Source organism: Pseudorca crassidens, chromosome 5 (assembly GCF_039906515.1).
Source record: "Pseudorca crassidens isolate mPseCra1 chromosome 5, mPseCra1.hap1, whole genome shotgun sequence".
Taxonomy (NCBI): Eukaryota; Metazoa; Chordata; class Mammalia; order Artiodactyla; family Delphinidae; genus Pseudorca; species Pseudorca crassidens.
In genome coordinates, this window is record NC_090300.1 from 91,282,036 (window position 1) to 91,300,181 (window position 18,146).

At 39.7% G+C, this 18,146-nt stretch overlaps 1 long non-coding RNA gene across 1 annotated transcript in view; it reads left to right on the forward strand.

Moving 5' to 3' along the window:
- The window catches only part of LOC137225229 (uncharacterized), a 33,943-nt gene extending 16,549 nt beyond the window's left edge, over positions 1-17,394 (forward strand). Inside the window, exons 4-10 of the long non-coding RNA XR_010943745.1 lie at positions 2,740-2,818; positions 2,969-3,085; positions 6,279-7,842; positions 8,667-8,728; positions 10,229-10,337; positions 12,239-12,275; positions 14,929-17,394. This is a non-coding gene — a long non-coding RNA (uncharacterized lncRNA). The remainder of the gene's footprint in view (positions 1-2,739; positions 2,819-2,968; positions 3,086-6,278; positions 7,843-8,666; positions 8,729-10,228; positions 10,338-12,238; positions 12,276-14,928) is intronic.
- The last annotated feature ends 752 nt before the right edge of the window (positions 17,395-18,146 follow it).

The window sequence follows — 18,146 nt, forward strand, 5'->3', positions numbered from 1 at the left end:
CGGGCTAGTTGTGGCAAGCAGGGGCTACTCTTCGTTGCAGTGCACGGGCTTCTCATTGCAGTGGCTTCTCTTGTTGCGGAGCACGGGCTCTAGGCACATGGGCTTCAGTAGTTGTGGCTCTCGGGTTCTAGAGTGCAGGCTCAGTAGTTGTGGTGCACGGGCTTAGCTGCTCCGCGGCATGTGGGATCTACCCGGATCAGGGCTCGAACCCGTGTCCCCTCCATCGGCAGGCGGATTCTTAACCACTGCGCCACCAGGGAAGTTCCTTGAATTTCTTTATACGTAGAGCCTACAACTACTTTTGCCTAATTATATTTTATGATAATCAAATCATTAGCTTTCATCCATATTGACAGTTGACTGTCTGAAGGTGTTTGAAAGCATAACAGGTATGAAGGTAAAAGTTATGCTATGCTTGTTTGATGAATCTTTGTCCTCATTATGTTTCCTGGATAACTTACTTAGATATATTATTGGATAGTCCTTATTCCTTCAGTTCAGATAGCTTTCTTTTCCGGACGCGCAGGTTCAGCGGCCATGGCTCACGGGCCCAGCCGCTCCGCGGCATGTGGGATCTTCCCGAACCGGGGCAGGAACCCGCGTCCCCTGCATCGGCAGGCGGACTCTCAACCACTGCGCCACCAGGGAAGCCCTAGATAGCTTTCTTGAGCTAGTGTAAATAATGACATTGAGAGTTCCCAAGAAGGTTTTTTTGTTTGGTTTGATTTGTTTGTTTATAAACAGCAGATTCTAGATTTCCTTGAGTGCCTGGGGTCCATGCTTCATTAAGTCGACTCAATGGAAGTGTTTATGGATGTTGATATTCTATTTTCTAGTCATCTCCTTGGTGGCAGAATTACACCCCCCCCCCTTTTTTTGCTACCCCTCTTTGTGGGAGCCATTTTTCGCAGAATAGGTTGGAAAGAGAGAAGGGGGTTGTGGGAGGGGTCAGTTACTCTTCGGGGCTGCCTGGAGGCAAGGCGACACCTGGGAGTTTTTTTTTAAATACAGATTCCTTAACCCTACACCAGAATTTCTAATCAGAATCTATGGAGGTGGATCCACTAATATGTATTTTTAAGAAGTTTCCCAAGAGATTTTTCCTTGACTAACATTGAGAAGTTGTGTTCTACACATTGGTTTAGCAGAATGATCCCAACAAAAACCTAAGAGTTGGGGAAATGATGCTCTATATCTCCTTCTTAGCCAGTCATAACTTGTATTGGCATATACATTTAAGAAAAGTCTATTTAATCTTAACTCAGCATTTCTCCAATTTATTTGAGATAGAACATACTTTTTTTTCTTGATGCAATATATATTACTATAGCACACCCAAAAGCACAAACTTTGTGAAATATTGGTCTAGAGAATATGACTCACCCTGTCACCCGCTCTTAACTATTAACAGTCAGCAACTCTTTGATGCTTGGCAACTCAGTGATAAATGTAACCACAGCTATTCATTAGGACTATTACACAAGGTTTCATAAAGCCTTCATGCCCAGTGTTATTCTCTGGCTCTTCCTCTGCTTAATCCTGAACTTTAGATGAAAAAAAAAACAAAAAACTGAGAAGAGTTATGGTCATTAACATACATTGATTGCTATGTGCCAGGCTCTGTTCTAAGCTCTTTGCAGGCATTATACCAGGTAATCCACAGTCCTGTGAGTAGTTTGTATTATTATAACAATGTTTCAATAAGATGCTGGGGAGGGGCTTCGCTGGTGGCGTAGTGGTTAAGAATCCGCCTACCAATGCAGGGAACATGGGTTCGATCCCTGGTCCGGGAAGATCTCACATGCCGTGGAGCAACTAAGTCCGTGCACCACAACTACCGAGCCTGTGCTCTAGAGCCCGCGAGCCACAACTCCTGAGCCCACGAGCTACAACTACTGAAGCCCATGCACCTAGAGCCCGTGCTCCGCAACAAGAGAAGCCACCGCAATGAGAAGCCCGCGCACTGCAACAAAGAGTAGCCCCCACTTGCCGCAACTAGAGAAAGCCTGCATGCAGCAACGAAGACCCAACACAGCCAAAAATAAAATTAATTAATTAATTTTAAAAAAAGATCCTGAGGAACAGAGAGATTAAGTAGCCAAACCTAAGAAAATACACAGTTAGAAAGTGGTGAAGCAGATATTACAGACATTAAATCCGACTCAGATTTAAAGCCTATCACATTAACCACTCATTATTTTGCTTGAGCTTTACTCATCCATCTTCCTCTACATGCTCCTCCCTGAAAGTCTCATTCAGCCAAAGTTTGACCTTGGCCATGGCTTCCTAAGCATGGCTTCCTTGCTCTCTCTTTTGAACCACAGACCCACCTTCTTAGCTGCTTGTTAGATATCTCAGGGAGGAGCTACAGCTGGAACCTTAAGCTCAACATATCTCTAATAGAATCTCATCTTTCGTCTCCAAACTTACCTCTTCTTTTGTGTCCCCTCTTTCCAGTCATTCATGTATGTCTTCATGTGACACATGTGAGCCCCTACTATGTGTTTGTACTGTACTCTGTTGAGGATACACAGAAAAGTGAATAAGACTCGGGTTTTTACTCCTAGTGTCTACTGCTCCATAATGTCAGTGAATGCATGCTCTATCATGTCCTCCTCCTCTTTCTCTGTTATGTCCTTCCAGATGAATCTCCAGCAGCTATTTTAGTCTCTAAATTATTTGTAAATTATATTCACTTGAAAGGGAATTTGATTATCCTGGATTATTTTCCTACAACAGGTCACTGGCCCATCCATAGGTCTTGTGACAGATGGTATTCTAACGAGGGCAGCAGCATCCCACATGCTCTTCTTACAAGGTGATGTCAATAGTCCTTCAGCATGAGTTGGGGTCTACATTTCCTCCCCTTGGATCTGTGTGGGCCTATAGCTGCAGTGGAAGTAATACTAAGTGATACTTTCCAAGGCTGAGTCCTAACAGGCAAAACAGCTTTGTCCTGGCCCTTTAGGGATGCTTGTGCTTGGAACCCAGGCCCCAAGCCGGAAAGACTACATAGAAGGTGTTTCAGGTGACAGTCTCCACCGAGGACCCAGCTGACAGCTAGCACCAACTTCTAGACTAAGGGGTAAGCAAACTTTCAGATGATTCCCATTCCTGGCCTTCAATACACTCTAGCTGATGCTGAGTGTAGCAGAGACAAGATGTCCCCTCTGAGACTTACCTAAATTGCAGATTTGTGAACACCATAAATATTGTCATTGTTTTAAGCCACTGCATTTTGCGGTGGCTTGTTAAGTAGCAATAGATCACCAGAACAGGTGCCCACCTTTGTTTCAGTCAGCTATTGCCAGGGACCAGGTCCCCTGGCAGGAAGCTCACTGCCTGGAGGGAGTTGTTGCCAGAGAGGCAGGCATCATGATTAAATGTCAGTTATGTTCCATGTTTTTTAAATGTTTAATGCTCTCTAGCACATAACAAAGTGTTTTACATGGAGTATATGTCAAATAAATATTTACTGAATTGAATTCAAATATAGTGTGATAGTAAGAACATGCATTTTGCTGTCAGATATACTAAATTTCAAACCACAACTCTAGATGCTACAGCTCTGGGGTAGGGAGTAAATTGCCTTCCCAATCCATCAGTTTCCCTTCTTCTGAAACTGATGTGACCATTAAAATACTTAAGGCATGTAAAGTGCCTAAGAGTTTGTGGTTCATGGTAGATCTCTCTCCCAATCCGTCCCTCACTCTCAAATTTTTAAAAGGAGACATAAGGATAAAATGAGAAAAATTGAAAATGATTATGAAGGATACTGAATGCATGGTTAAGGTCTATTTTTTAGGCAATGGGGATTATAGAGATGTGATATACACAAGATAATTTTTGAGACGATTAATATGACTCTAATATGTAGAATGAGAAACCAGATAGAGAAAAATCACTTAGGAAGCTAAAGTCAGTGTCTAAGCATGTTAGGGTCTAAATAGTATCTTAAAAATGTAGTCAGGTGATATCAGGTCTGGATTAAATGGCAGGATGATATTACAAAGTAAGTTTCCATAGACTTTGAGTTGGAGTCTACAAAGGAGAAGCATAAAGGACAAGAGAATCCAAAACTGACAACAATATTGTGACAGCATCTATTAAAAATTATTCACATGGGATACCCTAAGATCCAGCAATGTCATGCCTAAAAATCTATCTTATAAAGAAGTGATAGCAAAAGTACTTAAATTATATGTGCCAAGATATTTACTGCAGCCTTGTTTGTGATAGCACAACGTTAAAAAACCAAAATCACCATCAGTCAGGTAATGGTTAAGTAAACTATGGTATATCTATGCAATGGAATCATGTGAGTAAATCTAAATAAACTGACCTGAATACATCTCAAGTGAAAAGAGAAAGTTATAAACCAATATGCATAATGTCATCTTTTGTTAAAAGCAGAAGAAATGCTTAAGTGTCAGAAAAGAAAGACTGAATTAAAGGCTATTTGGGAAGAACTTACGTGATTTTTTCAGAGTTGCTGATCATCTATGTTATTACATTTTAGTAATAAAATTGCATGTCATAAATAATAAATATGAAAACTGCAAAAAAAAAAAAGAAAAGAAACACTGAAATTCATGCTGTTTTCCTCTGGAGACTGGGAATGTAGGGCTGTGGGGTGGCATGGTCTTAAAAATATTTGAATAATTTGTATAATTTTCTGTTTTGGTATTCTTCGTTTTCTTTCTTTAATAAAAACTTAAAAACGTTTTAAGTTTGCAAATTCCATACCAATACAAGCAAACAGTATCGTTAACAGAAACAGTTGAAGATTCGGGGAAAGATGATGATTCCACATAGGTTAATGTGTAGTTGGTAGAAAGAGCTGAATTGTGATGGGAGTTGTGGTAGCTGTTGGCAGTGGTTGAAGGTGTACGTGAGCAAGACTTCTGGGTCCTTCTCTGGCAAGGATCAGACAAGAGATGTTGTCCACCTGGGCAGAGCTCACAGCTAAGACTGCAGTCAAAGGCAAGACTCCTGAGCCAACATCATGGAAAACAGCACCACAGATCTTCTCTATTTCGGTCCATCCCAGAATTGGAGGGAATAACTCTCCCTGACACAGCCTGTTCATGCTATCTATGAGATGCCCTAATAATTAACTCTGGGCCTTCCAACCTAATATGAATGTTGGTAGGTAATGCAACATCTTACTGGTGAATTAGTCTTTATGAATTTATCTATCCCCAACTTGAACTTAATTATGTTTTTAACCTGGGGTACATCTATACCTACATACATGTCTATATTTGTATCTATATTTACATCATGTATATTATCTATATATCTGGCTAGATGGATAGATATAGATAGATATCCCTATCTGATATTCTCATATCTCATATGAAATAATCAGCATTTATTCAAATTTATATTTGAACACTGCTAGGTGTTGGGTCATATTAAATACAGGATAAACATACTATAAAAATGGAGCATTACATCGGGCATTACAGTGGTATGTTATAGGGCCAGGGTTTTATTACAGGAGTACTGATTTCTTCTCCAGATGGATTTAAATTGACGGCTCTAAGAAAATTTTTGCCAAAGATCCCCTTCTAGCTTATCGACCCCAGAAATGTGCTTACCACTATTCCTGGGAATATCCCATTTTCCTTCACGGCTTCAAAATGCTTTGGGAAAAAAAAAAAAAAACCCAAAACAAACACTGTATATTTTATTAAGTGAATATTATCTGACCCTTTTTTTAGCCCAATCATGACTATTTTTTTAGTACATGAAATCCTCTTTTAAAATCTGTTTAATATACCTTCCATTGGGTCATTATTAAATAATACATTAAAATTTTTTAAATGCATATGCAAAATGATTTGGAGACGTCCCCACAAGATTTGTGAGTCTACTGTCTACCGTTTCCTTTTATTTATCCTATCTGAACAGGCATAGAGATTAAAAAAAACATGTCATGATGACTTTCTTTTCTGTTTTTCTTTACAAAGCTAGAAAAAAGGCATAGAAGTATAATTAGTTGCCCAAGATCCTATAGCCCTTCATGGAGACAATGATAATCTTATACTCTGGGATGTGTTGCCTCTTTTTGCTATTTTCCTTATTCGTGATGTTTAGAAACAAAAGATTTATATGTGCCCCCAAAGTTATATATATATATACACATATATATTTATTTATTTATTTATTTATTTTTAATCACTGCTATGAATCCATATGCTATTTTATACATGCAACTCAAGTAAAGAATTTTTGATTGCTTTAACTATGTCATTCTCTTTTTTTCCAAGCAGAAATACCAGCCCTGGATTTCCTGCTTGTCCTCATGCCATATATGCTGCCAAGCTACTCCAAAGTGAAAATGCCAATTTCCTTTACAAATTACTTTGTGCTCCTGCTATTAATCTAATAGAGATATGGAAGTGGGCGAAAGAAAAGAAGCTGCTCTTCTGGCAATAAGGAACAATCCCGAGATCAAATTACACATTTGTGTAATTGGAGGCCTACTCCAAAATTACACATTTCTTCATATGGTTTGGTTAAACAGTTGAAGTTGAGAGTAGACCCTGACTCTATCTCTTAGGAATTAGAATCATTTATAATCCCTGTTTCTTTTGACTAGTTCTGCCAGTCGGTGATAAGATGTAAGACAAAATGAGATAAAAACAAAACAGAATTTTTAAAAAACTATTGTGAGTTTAAGATCTAGTAAAATAATGTGGGTAGTCTTCTAGAATCTAGTTAAATAAAAAAAACAAATAAAATTCTTAGAAATATAAGATATCAACATTTTTTTAAACAAAAGAACAATGGAAGGTCCAGGAAGATAAGAGAGGACAGGAGTAAGTTTGATGCCTTCACGCAGGGAGGTGAAATCATTCATCCCCTAGTTTGAGTTGTTTTCCAGTGGTGATGATGGATTTGAACAATCCGTCCAAACCTTTTCACCCAGTTCCTCTCTTTACCAATTGCAGGCCTCTGCGATGGGGCAATGTGGATGAGATGTGAGAAGATAAATGACTCCCCAGAGGTTTCTGTGAACTTTATCCCTAGTATCTTGGCTCTAATGCTGATGATAGAAGAGAAATGTCTTAAATTCTGGGTAAACAGTCACTTAACTACTCAGAACATTTGGAAATTAGAAAAAAAAAAGGAATATTTTTCTCTGTTCATTTTGATTTCATAAGTAACTGAGTTTCCTTTTCTCTGTCTAAGAGAAAAGATCCAGAAGATGCTGACTAGATTGTAAGCACCAGAAGATCACTATGATACACTCATCTTTATATTCCACTGTGTTTGGCACTTGTCAGGGTCTCAATAAATATTTGTTAAATTGAATTAATTGAATTGAATTAATTGTGTAAAAGAGGAGGTATAATCTTTTAGAAACAAAAACAATTTAAAAATCTTGATAAGAAGTTTAAGTACATCATTCAATCTGTGTTCATAGATCAACTGTAAAGGGGGAATTAGAGAGGGGAAGTCAAAAGGTAATCTACTGACTGATATATAATTTGGGGGTATCCACTTTTCCTGTCACTTGTGGGAAATATCACCAGCGTCTAAATCAATCAGTGCACGTAAGGATAATGGGGATGGGAGCACAGCAACTTCCCTTAGCTCCTGTTTACAAGTCCAACTGACATCAGTTGCTGTAACCTTTGTGGTCTCTCTCCCTTATTTGACTCACTTTGTCCCAGAGAAGAAGCACGTCTCATTAGTGCCTTTAAGAAATAAACTGGCGCTGCGTAGTTGGGAGCAAGCTGACCTCAGGAAGTACACATTTTGGTCTGCTTCTTCTGCCCCTAAGTTGTGAGGAGGCAAGTCCTCTAGTGGAAGCTGTGCTGTGGCTGGTGGGTAAGTCTTTTAGGAAGCCCGCTGTTGTCATGCGCCCAAGCCATGCATTTCTTTATAATCTTTATCAGTAATGAGGATGACATTTTAATCTCCTTCTGCCAGACTTCCATGTCTATCTTTTCATTATTTTCAAACTTGATTGGGAAAAGAATGTTACTTTTTGGTCCCTTATAAGGTACTTATACTGGCTCCAGCAACTCTACAAATCTATAGTTTGCATCTGGTTATCTGAGGTGTATTCATTTATTCATTCAGCCATTCATTTGGAAATAGTTATGGAGCCCCTAAAATATACCGAGTACATATATGGTAAGCCCTGGGACCCTACCCATAAGGAACTCACATTCTAGAGTATTTATAAAGCAATTTGACAAATGGGTAAGCACGTAGCTTCCCAAGAAGTAACAGAGTCTAAGCTGAGTTACTCATTTTTTTGGTGTTTTCTTAACTGAGTCATAACCCAGTAGGATTTGGTCAGGCGGTAGCTGATTTACCTGATCAAATCTGGTCTACCTGGTCAGAGCTAAGGGTGAAGGGGCAGTCAGGGGCTCAGTTCTGAAAGACCCTCCCTAAAAACCTAGACTCTGCCCAGTGGATAACAGGCAACTGTGAAAGAGATTAGAGGAGTGATATGGTCAGGTTTCTGTCCATAAGGTCACTTTGATAGCTGGGAACATCTGTCTGAGGCGGACAAGCCTGGAGAGACCAATTTGCAGATTGTTCTGGGCGAGAGACTCTAAGAATGTGATTTAGCAGCACTTTTGCTTACTTTTGTTTTACCTTTCCTTTTTTTTTTTTTTTTTGGCAATCTTGACATTTTGTAGGATTAGCAGTAAGAGCTCTGATGATGATGATGATGAAGAAAAAGAAGATGATGATTGCTAATGTTAAGTTCTTGCTATGAACTGCCACTGGGCTAAAATGTTTCTGTGTATTAGCTCACTTTGTAGTCACTAAAAATGTATAAGGTAGATAGTATTCTTTTGCATTTTATGTATGAGAAAACTAAGGCTTCAGGGGTAAAATAACTTGCCCCAGGGTGTACAGCCAGCCAGCAGTAGACCTGGGACTATCTGACAGTTTCCAGCCTGTCTGACTTCAGCTTCCATTCTGATGACCCTGTGCTCTATGAAAAGTTTCATAGCTCTTTACCAAGCACTTTCTTATACAGCGTCTCACTAGAGCTCTAACAGGATCCTTAGGTCAACATTCAATTCACTCCAAACAGAGTAGCTCATTCTCATTTAACAGAATCATGCTCAAGAAAATTGTTTGCGATATACTTTGAAATCACAAAATATATTGCTCTTTATTTGTACATTGATGACCGATTTAGTGCCGTTTTAACCAAATTTTAGCAGTCAAATGTCTTCACCTTACCATCTAACAGATATATACAGAATGAATTTTAATGTTAACTTTAAGTAAATAAGAAAATATTCTGTAAAATATTGTAGGTGAAGTGATTTCTGGTTTATCTCTTGCTATGGATTATTCATTCAACATTCAAAAAGTACTAAGTACGTAGCACGTGTTACGCACTACTCCTTTTAAGAGTATGGAGGAATATAATCAGTAACTCATTCAGATTTGCTCACGCAGAGCACAGCTCAGTCCATTGTACAGAGGTCCTCAATATCTGCTTTCAGAATAAATAAATCCAGTGAAAGAAAGCAAAGGAAGTACACTGTCTGGGCCCAAGCATCAAATTAATTAAATTAATTAAATTAAATCATTGTACTACCTTACATTTACTAGTTTTATTCCTTGGAAATCTTCGGATTCGTTTTTTCTCCCCACCCATGTTGATAAGGTAAAGGTGATTGTATTGCTTTACATTCACTTCGCATTAGCTTAGATAAATAAGTTAGTTATCTATTTACCCAGGATTGTGAGTGCTTCATCATTTATGTTAGCATTACTTATCCCAAACCTCCCAGTTTTAAACAGAAACCTCAAAGGGCCATAATGAACAACTTGTCATTCTTGGTGAATGGACTTGTAATAGTTACAAGGGTGCTTCCAAACCACCCAGCAAGTTCTGGCTGGAATCAGGCCTACAATTAGAAACTGCAGATATGTAGCCTGCCTTACTCCCAGTGATAGGCTGTCTCTCCCAGAGGGTGAGGGTTCTGGTTCCTCTAATCTTCACTCCCTGCCCCCACTCCCACCTCCTCACCACATGACGTGACCCCACCTCCCTGCTCAGAACTGCCAAAAGACTGTGGATGGCAGAGTTCCTGCATTCCTCCCCTGGCACTGGAGCAAAATTACAGCATTACTGTTGGGCTTTAAGGAGTTCCTCTTTGTTCTACTTTTATCACGCTTTCTTGTGTTCTGACTCTAACAATTTGAGAGAAAATGTAGCGTCCAATTCTTGTTTTAGCTGCCAAGATTCCACAATGCTTAGGCAAAGGAAGGAACAATGGCGCAGGCATTTAAATTTACCCAAATGCCTCAGAAGACTACACTTTCTGGACATGAATAAAGAGGATGTGAGTAAACTTATTCCTAATGTGCCAGGTTTATCCCTTTGAATAATTGGATAATTCCAGCAAATACCATGTTGAAAGTTTTACTTGCCTGGCTTAGTTTTGAGGCTTCATTTAAAAGACTATTTAATAAGACAATAAAGTATTAAGTTTTAATGTGGTATTAATATAGTAATACTAAACTTACTAAGGAGAGATGGCAAAGATAAACTTAAAGATAACCCAGATTTCATTCCAGGAAACTCTTTCCTAAATTAAACTTCTTAAAACTACCAAAGAGAAGCTAATTGCTTACATTTCAACCTTCCTTTCCTTTTCCAGCTCTCTTATAGACTAATGATTTAAATGAGTTAAAAATTGAGAACATTCAAGTGAAAAAAATCTTCATTTCAGGGGTTATTTACAAAGAAATGTGGTTTGTGTATCCCTCCCATGGAAAATGCTTATTTATCTAACTTTACTACAAGCATTTCCCACTACACCTGGCTTCATTAAGAGTTCTAGGACCTCCCTGGCGGGAGGTCCAGTGGTTAAGACTCCACATTTCCACTGCAGAGGGCACAGGTTAGATCCCTGGTTGGGGAAATAAGATCCTGCATGCTATGTGGTGCAGCCCCCCTCCCCCCGAAAAAAAAAGAAAAAGAAAAGAAAAACGTTCTAAAAGATGAGAATCTCTTGAAACTAACATCTTAATGTCTCCCTACAGATCTCTCCTTTTGATGGTGTAAGAATCTTCGTATATTATTAAAGTAGAAATGTATTGACAGAGTTAAGACTCTGGGTCCAACATATCAGAGAAAATGTCGGCCTCTTGTATGTTTGTGGAATTGTTCTACAGTGATCTGTGTTTGTGACAATTACCTAGATTACGGAAATCTGTGGGCTTAAGCAAGTCTTTTCCTTTTTGGTATTTCTATTCTCGCACCTATACATTATTGATAATGTTAAAGCTAAAAAGCCTTCTTCTCGGGGGTACACCATGGAATAGCCATTCTTTGAACTCATACATTGAATGTTAAGTTCTTAGTGTGAGCAGATGAGTCTATCAAGATATGCTACAGAAAGGTGAAGTAACTAGAAATAGAAATATAAGGAACAAATTTTCCATGATTCCAAGAACATCCAGGCAGAATAAATTTAGGCATCAAGACTAAAAAAGCTACACTGCTCTGCGGCTTTTCCCCCCATATTGTACGTACTCTAAAATGTCCACTAAAGTTTGAATCTTTTAGGATACTCTCAACTCCAAGTCTGTCAAAGTAGTTTAAACCATATAGAAAGTCATTGACTCGGATAAGTGGGCATCAGTTAATGGACTCAGATGCGTTTCATCTCAGCTCTGTTGAACACAGGCTTCACCCTAAGGACAGTTGTCCTCATAACTGCAAGACAGCTGCCAGCTGCAATCAGGGATACATGCTTTTTTCTTCCACTTCCAGTGTAAAGGAGACTTGCTTCCTGAAGCATCCCCTAAGGACAAAGAAGGTTTTTCCCTGGAAATCTCTAGCAGAAGCTCGTTGATCAGTCTAATTTGGATCACATGCTCATTTCAGAACCAATCACAAGAAAAAGTTATGTAATAACCCTTTGACCTATCAGCCCATTGAGGACATGGACTGTGTCGGGAAGGAGTGGATATGTAAACATTATTATAGTCTGTTGGAAAGGAAGAAAAGACAATACGTGCTGTAGGCCACCAGTAATGTCCACTCCAGAGTTCCTGGGAGGAACATGGCCAGACAGTAAGGACTAAAACCGTTATGACCATTAACCCACAGTAAGATTGCATGTTGAAGCTACCAAATGAGTCAGATAAAAGATCTATTTATAAGGAGAAGTATTGACCCTGATTCCCCAAGACCCCATGGTACAGCTAAGGATTTCTTTTTTCTTCATTTCTCAAGGAGAGGAGAGAGCATGTTACAAGTTGTCTGCAAAAAGGTAAGTAATCGAGCAATAATTCTGTGACTGACCACTCTGCTCTCAAATACCATTTGAGTCTGAGCTTTTTGCATCAGAGCTACATGTGATGAGCCTTCGATGGTTATAAGACTTGGAATTGTAAAGACAATGAGACAGTCAATAGCCTGCTTCTGGCTACAGATCCAAAAATTCATGCATACTGATCGTGAGTTTACATTTGTCTCCAATAAGTTTACTGTGAATGTGTCTGTCTGAGCAGATGTAAATAGACAGCTAGCCTTTGCTAGGTTTATGAAAGCCTGTCAGACTTTGGTCAGTGTGGAGCTAATCCTAGTGAAATATCTTCATGCAGTTCTAGATGTTATAGCGATTGGCTACTTTACAGAGGACTCTTGAGATCAGTGATTATCTGTCTTAAACTCTTTTTTATCTACAGACACACAATTCCACAATTCAATCCATGATACATACCTTTTCTGCAAGCATTGTGACATGGCACTGCTGTATTTGAAATTTCTGAGTTGAGCTGATTCAGATGAACTAATATCTGGAAGTGTCTAAAAACATAAGAACCCATCAGGCATACCAGCCTGGGGTCAAACAAATGGGGTGCAAACTACAGAACACTTATTCCCACCTCACCCATGGGAACTGTTGGAATTGTAGCTCTTTAAATCAAGAATTCTGGCCCAGAAGAGATGAACAGGATCTTTCTCAACTCCCATCTTCCTCCTGGTCCCTGAGGCCACCTGGTCACAGGCTACTCTGGAAGTTACACCATTTGAGCACCCCAGCATCACCTGGTGAGCCCATATGCTGTTAATACAACTACTGCTGCTCCTTCAACCATCTGACACAACCACTATTTCTGAGATCCCTTCCAGGAAATTAAATTGCTTGCTCCCTTGATGCCCTTCCTATGCTCTCATACTATCCATTATATAAATCTGTTGTATTACTTAACCAGGTATATTTTAATTATGTGCATATTTGTTTGTTTTTCTCCAGGGCTAGACAGCAAGTCCCTCAAGACACAGGGACTGTGTCTGTCATTTCCTATTTGTAGTGCTTTTCCTGGTATGTAGTATGTGATCAATTAATGAAGGAAAGAATAAATGAAGAAGAGTTTGGGTGACTTTTTGTATTGGTTCCTGTCACTGATTTGGACCAAGGAAGAGAGATAAGAGTAAGAAAAGAGCTCAGGTCATCAACTTGACCCCTCAGGCTTCCTCTTCTGCAACTTGCCAATCTTTCCTAGAGCTCATAGGAAAAGGTTCTGTACCTTGACTTTGGTCTTTCTCATTGGATTTTCACTGCAGTTGAATAAATTCCCATTCTTTAAGATGAACTGAGAAAATTCCAGAAACTTGAGGTGGGCTGGAAACTGCTCAAAGGGATTTTCAGCCCTAAGAATCGATGCTACTTTATATGTCTGCTGAAAGTTCCTGATTTTCCTGACACTCCTGGAATTGAGAGAAGTCTGAGAGGCACTGTTTCTACATCTGCCTTTCACTTTTCCACAAAGAAAGCAGCTGCTTGAATCCTGGCAGAACAACTTGTTTTCACTGTACCTCAGGCAGGTCATTCAAATTTTCTGAATCGTAATCTTACCTTTAAATTGGGAGAAATGACATTTACTGCCTTGTATTTAGAACTAGAAATAATGTATACATAATGTGTCTGATTGAATCCATGCTATTATTATTATGTTTAATAGTCCTACTTTGCATCTTATAAATCTCTTTCTCTTTTCTTCTTTGGTTAGTATGTATCGATTGAATGGATGGCATAGTCCCTGTGACTACTAATTTGAGTGTCTATAAAGCATGGTAAATTTTATCTGGATTCTTAAAATCCTTAGTGAATCCAGATTATTTATATAGATAGAAAAAAAGTTTCTCCACCCCTTTTATATATAAATATAAATATAAATATATATATATATATGGGGGGAGATACTATTTTTCCCTCTCTAGTGCAAAGTATAACTTTACTGCTTAAGGTTCTGTCTTCAAAAAGTGGGGACTGGAAAGGTAATCAGTACAGTTATAAGTAACCTGGCCTGCTCTTATTTATGGGGCTTGACATATCACCTCAATTTGCCAAATATAGGATTTCCTGACAACTGAAATTCCAACTCTTCCTGTGGAAATGTGGTCATGCCTAGTAAAGCTGTTAGCCCGTGGAAGTTATATGTCTTTTCAGTACTGACATTTTTGCCTGCCAGCAGTAGAATGGAAATAAAATCTAGAGGTTTTGACCGCTAGGCAGCTTACGGGGCCTCCTCTAGGTTTACTGAGATTTTCCTAGGTAAAACAGTAAGATGGACGTGTTCAAATACAACTTTAAAGAATGTAATAGCACTTGGCAAACAAGGTCTTATTTTTAGAATCATTACTACTGTTGTATCTAAGAACAGATTTGCTGTCATGGAGACTCTGATGGTTAATTTTGCTTCAACTTGGCTAGGCCACAGTATCCACGTATTTGGTTAACACTAGTCTGGATGTTGATGTGAAGGTGTTTCTTGTTTTGTTTTTGTTTTCAAATATCTGCCAGTTTCTTCAGTTCTCTTTGTGCTTTGAGACATGCCCATCCACATCTTTCCAATTTCAGGAAATGCTCCTTATACCATGAAGGTGTTTTTGTTTGTTTGTTTGTTTTTTTACAGGCCTCTCACTGTTGTGGCCTCCTCTCCCGTTGCGGAGCACAGGCTCCGGACGCGCAGGCTCAGTGGTCATGGCTCACGGGCACAGCCGCTCCGCGGCATGTGGGATCCTCCCGGACCGGGGCACGAACCCGTGTCCCCTGCATCGGCAGGCGGACTCTCAACCACTGCGCCACCAGAGAAGCCCATGAAGGTGTTTTTTAAAGAAGAGATTAACATTTAAATGAGTAGATTTTGAGTAAAGCAGCTTACTCTCAATAATGTTGGTGGGCTTCATCTAATCAGTTAGAGGCCTTAAGAGAAAAAAGACAGACTTCCCCTGAAGAAGAGGAAATTCTGCCAGTAGATTGCCTGTGGACTTGAGCTGCAACATCAGTTCTTCCCTGGGTCTCCAGCCAGCATGCTTACCCTGCAGATTTTGAATTTTCCAGCCTCTGTAATCACGTGAGCCAATTCCTTAAAATAAATCGTATGTATTTATTACTTTATGATAAAATAAATCATATATATTTATGCCAAGTTCCTCTTCAAGGACCCACCAGCCAGACATGAGTTAGAGCTCTTGAAGCCAGTAGCTGTTCCTTCATGGTACTTTGCCCACCTGGCTGGTGATATAGACATCAGTCACACTGGTACTCAACTCCACCACCAGCCCACAGGCCCCCTCCCTGAACCTGTGACAACCCTTGTTCTGGGACTCTTTGCAGTGCATGTTTCCTGAGAGAGCTCTGTGGTGGGCATTCCCCAGGCAGCCCCACAACTGTGCTTTTGGGAGGCAAGGTGCAGGCAGGGCTGGGCTCCATGTATATGTATATTTAAATTCTAAATGTTCTGTTTCTCTGGAGAACCCTAATGCAGAGTCTTTACACATCTTCCTTTGGAAACTTGGAAGAGTCAATTTGTTGGGCTCCTTGGCCCAGTGTCTTGGGTCTTAGAAGTGCTGAGTCTTGCTGGCCCGGAAAAGGCATGTGAAATTCACCAAGGTGGCAGGACATGTGTTTCTCTGGGTCCTATCTTGGGAGAGTTACTGAAGGTAGACCTGATTTGGTTCAGAATTCCACTGGAAGCTCAGAATCATTGGGGATCCTAAAATAGGACCCATGTAAGACCCAAAAGAAGACTTTCCTTGAGGTCTCCAGTGAAGGAGGACTTCAGAACTTGAGAGAAGGAGGTCTCCAGGGAAGGAGAACTATCTTGGTACAAACTCTGGTTCTGGAATTTTACTCTCTGAACTAACATATTTTGGCTGCTAAGGTCTGAAGGCAGAATCTTACCTAACTCTGGAATTTGTTCTTAACCCTTTTTTAGCTTTGTTTTTAACTTTTCAATGTTTAGACATGGGGTATTTACTTGTACTCTTGGCCATCTGTGTCAATCATTAAAACAGTAGAGGAATTTGTGACTCAAATAAAGCTTTAGGCTAGCTGATCACTCAGTTCCCTGCCAACTCTGATTCTACATGTAGCGGTTAGAGGCAGAAGAATATGGTCAGACTCCTCTAGAGAGCCCAAGAAAAACAAAGAGGAACAACCTCAAGCCACTAGGGCAAGGATGGTTTGACCTTAGTCCAAGTTTCTTTTGGTTAGACCTTCTACTTGGACACTGCTTTTCTGCAAAGTTTCATAACCACTAAGGCCTGAGACACACTTCATACCATGACAGATGTGGTCGCTAAATGAGATCTGAGCCCTCACCAACTTTGCTTGGTTTCCAGCTCAATAATTTGAGAAATATGGATGCATCTTGAGAATTAAATTCACAGACCCCAGTGAGGTTTGTTTATCTTTGAGGTACACAGATAAAAGAAAATCAGAATGAGCTATGGTATGATAGTGGGGTATATTCTAAAGGATAAACAACATAAGGGTTGAGAAAATAGTGGGTTTGTTTCCTGAAAAGAATTATAGTATGTCCATAAAGAATGTACTAATTATGTTTCTAGGACACCCACTTTGGCTTTTTGGACATTTTAAGCAGCTTCTCAAAATTCCCTACTACATAAATTCTCCAAAAGAGAACAAACAAACTAGAATTTGAAATGAAGTTCTCCTGTACCCAGTGTCCCCTAGATGGGAAGCAGTCAGTGTAGTGGGACATCTCTGGCTATACCATACATTAAGGATGCAAATAGGTCTTCCACTTCAGATGATAATACATGAAAGATTATGTGGCCTTGAATTCAGATGGGTTATCTAACCTGGATTTTACAGATTCTCTTGCAGAAGAATGAGTTGAAATTCTACATCCCTGAAGTTAAAAAGATTTTTTATTATGAACTAGGATGGACATGAACATTGAAAGGTACATTGGAAGGGAAAAGCAACAAGCTCTGTAAAATAAAACTAACTTTAAGGAAAGAAAGCATCTAGTCTAGTGACCAAAGTTCAAGATGTATAGGAAGGATGTGGCACAGCATGTTGCTGATGCCAGAATTTCCTCAGGATTCAGCTAGTCTGGACTGGTGTCAGCTTTGTGGAATATGACATAAGAGCTACAACATTGGAGCCTTACTATTGGGTACCACTGTAGCACTAGCAAAGCTCCAGCTAGCAAGGGCATTACTACAAAGAGATGTTAGACTCTGTAGGACCCACCTTCAACAGTGAAAGTGTATGATATTGAAAAAACCTGGCTGTAGTTGTCCAGTGAGACTCTTACCTGAGAGGTAGAAGCAAGACTAACCCACTTGGGCTAAAGTCAATCCCTAGAGTTCTTGGATAACGGAGTTAAGTAGGAGACTTGAGAGTTGATGCTAATGGGAGAAAATGGACTCAGTAACCAAGAGCCCATATTGGGGGAGAGGGTAAAACAAGAAACAAAAGAAAACAAACAAAACTATGTGACCATATATTGTGAATGTATTTGTACTGAGTTTAGAAAGTAGATTACATCATTTATTTAATATCTAGCCTCCAAGGGACTTCCCTGGCAGTCCAGTGGTTAAGACTCCACGCTCCCAATGCAGGGGGTACGGGTTCGATCCCTGGTTGGGGAACTAAGATCCCACATTCTGCATGGTGCAGCAAAAAGAAAAGGGGGGGAGCGACCATATCTCCATTTGCAAGGCCACTACGCTTCTTTCTGATACTTTACAGAAGAGAAACACAAACAAACACACAGTTGATTTCTTTACTTCTTTTCAAGCAAGACTGGCTTCCCAAAGCCCATTTCTATGAGTCAGCTTGTACTAACAGGAGCCACACTTTCCATCAAAGGCTTTC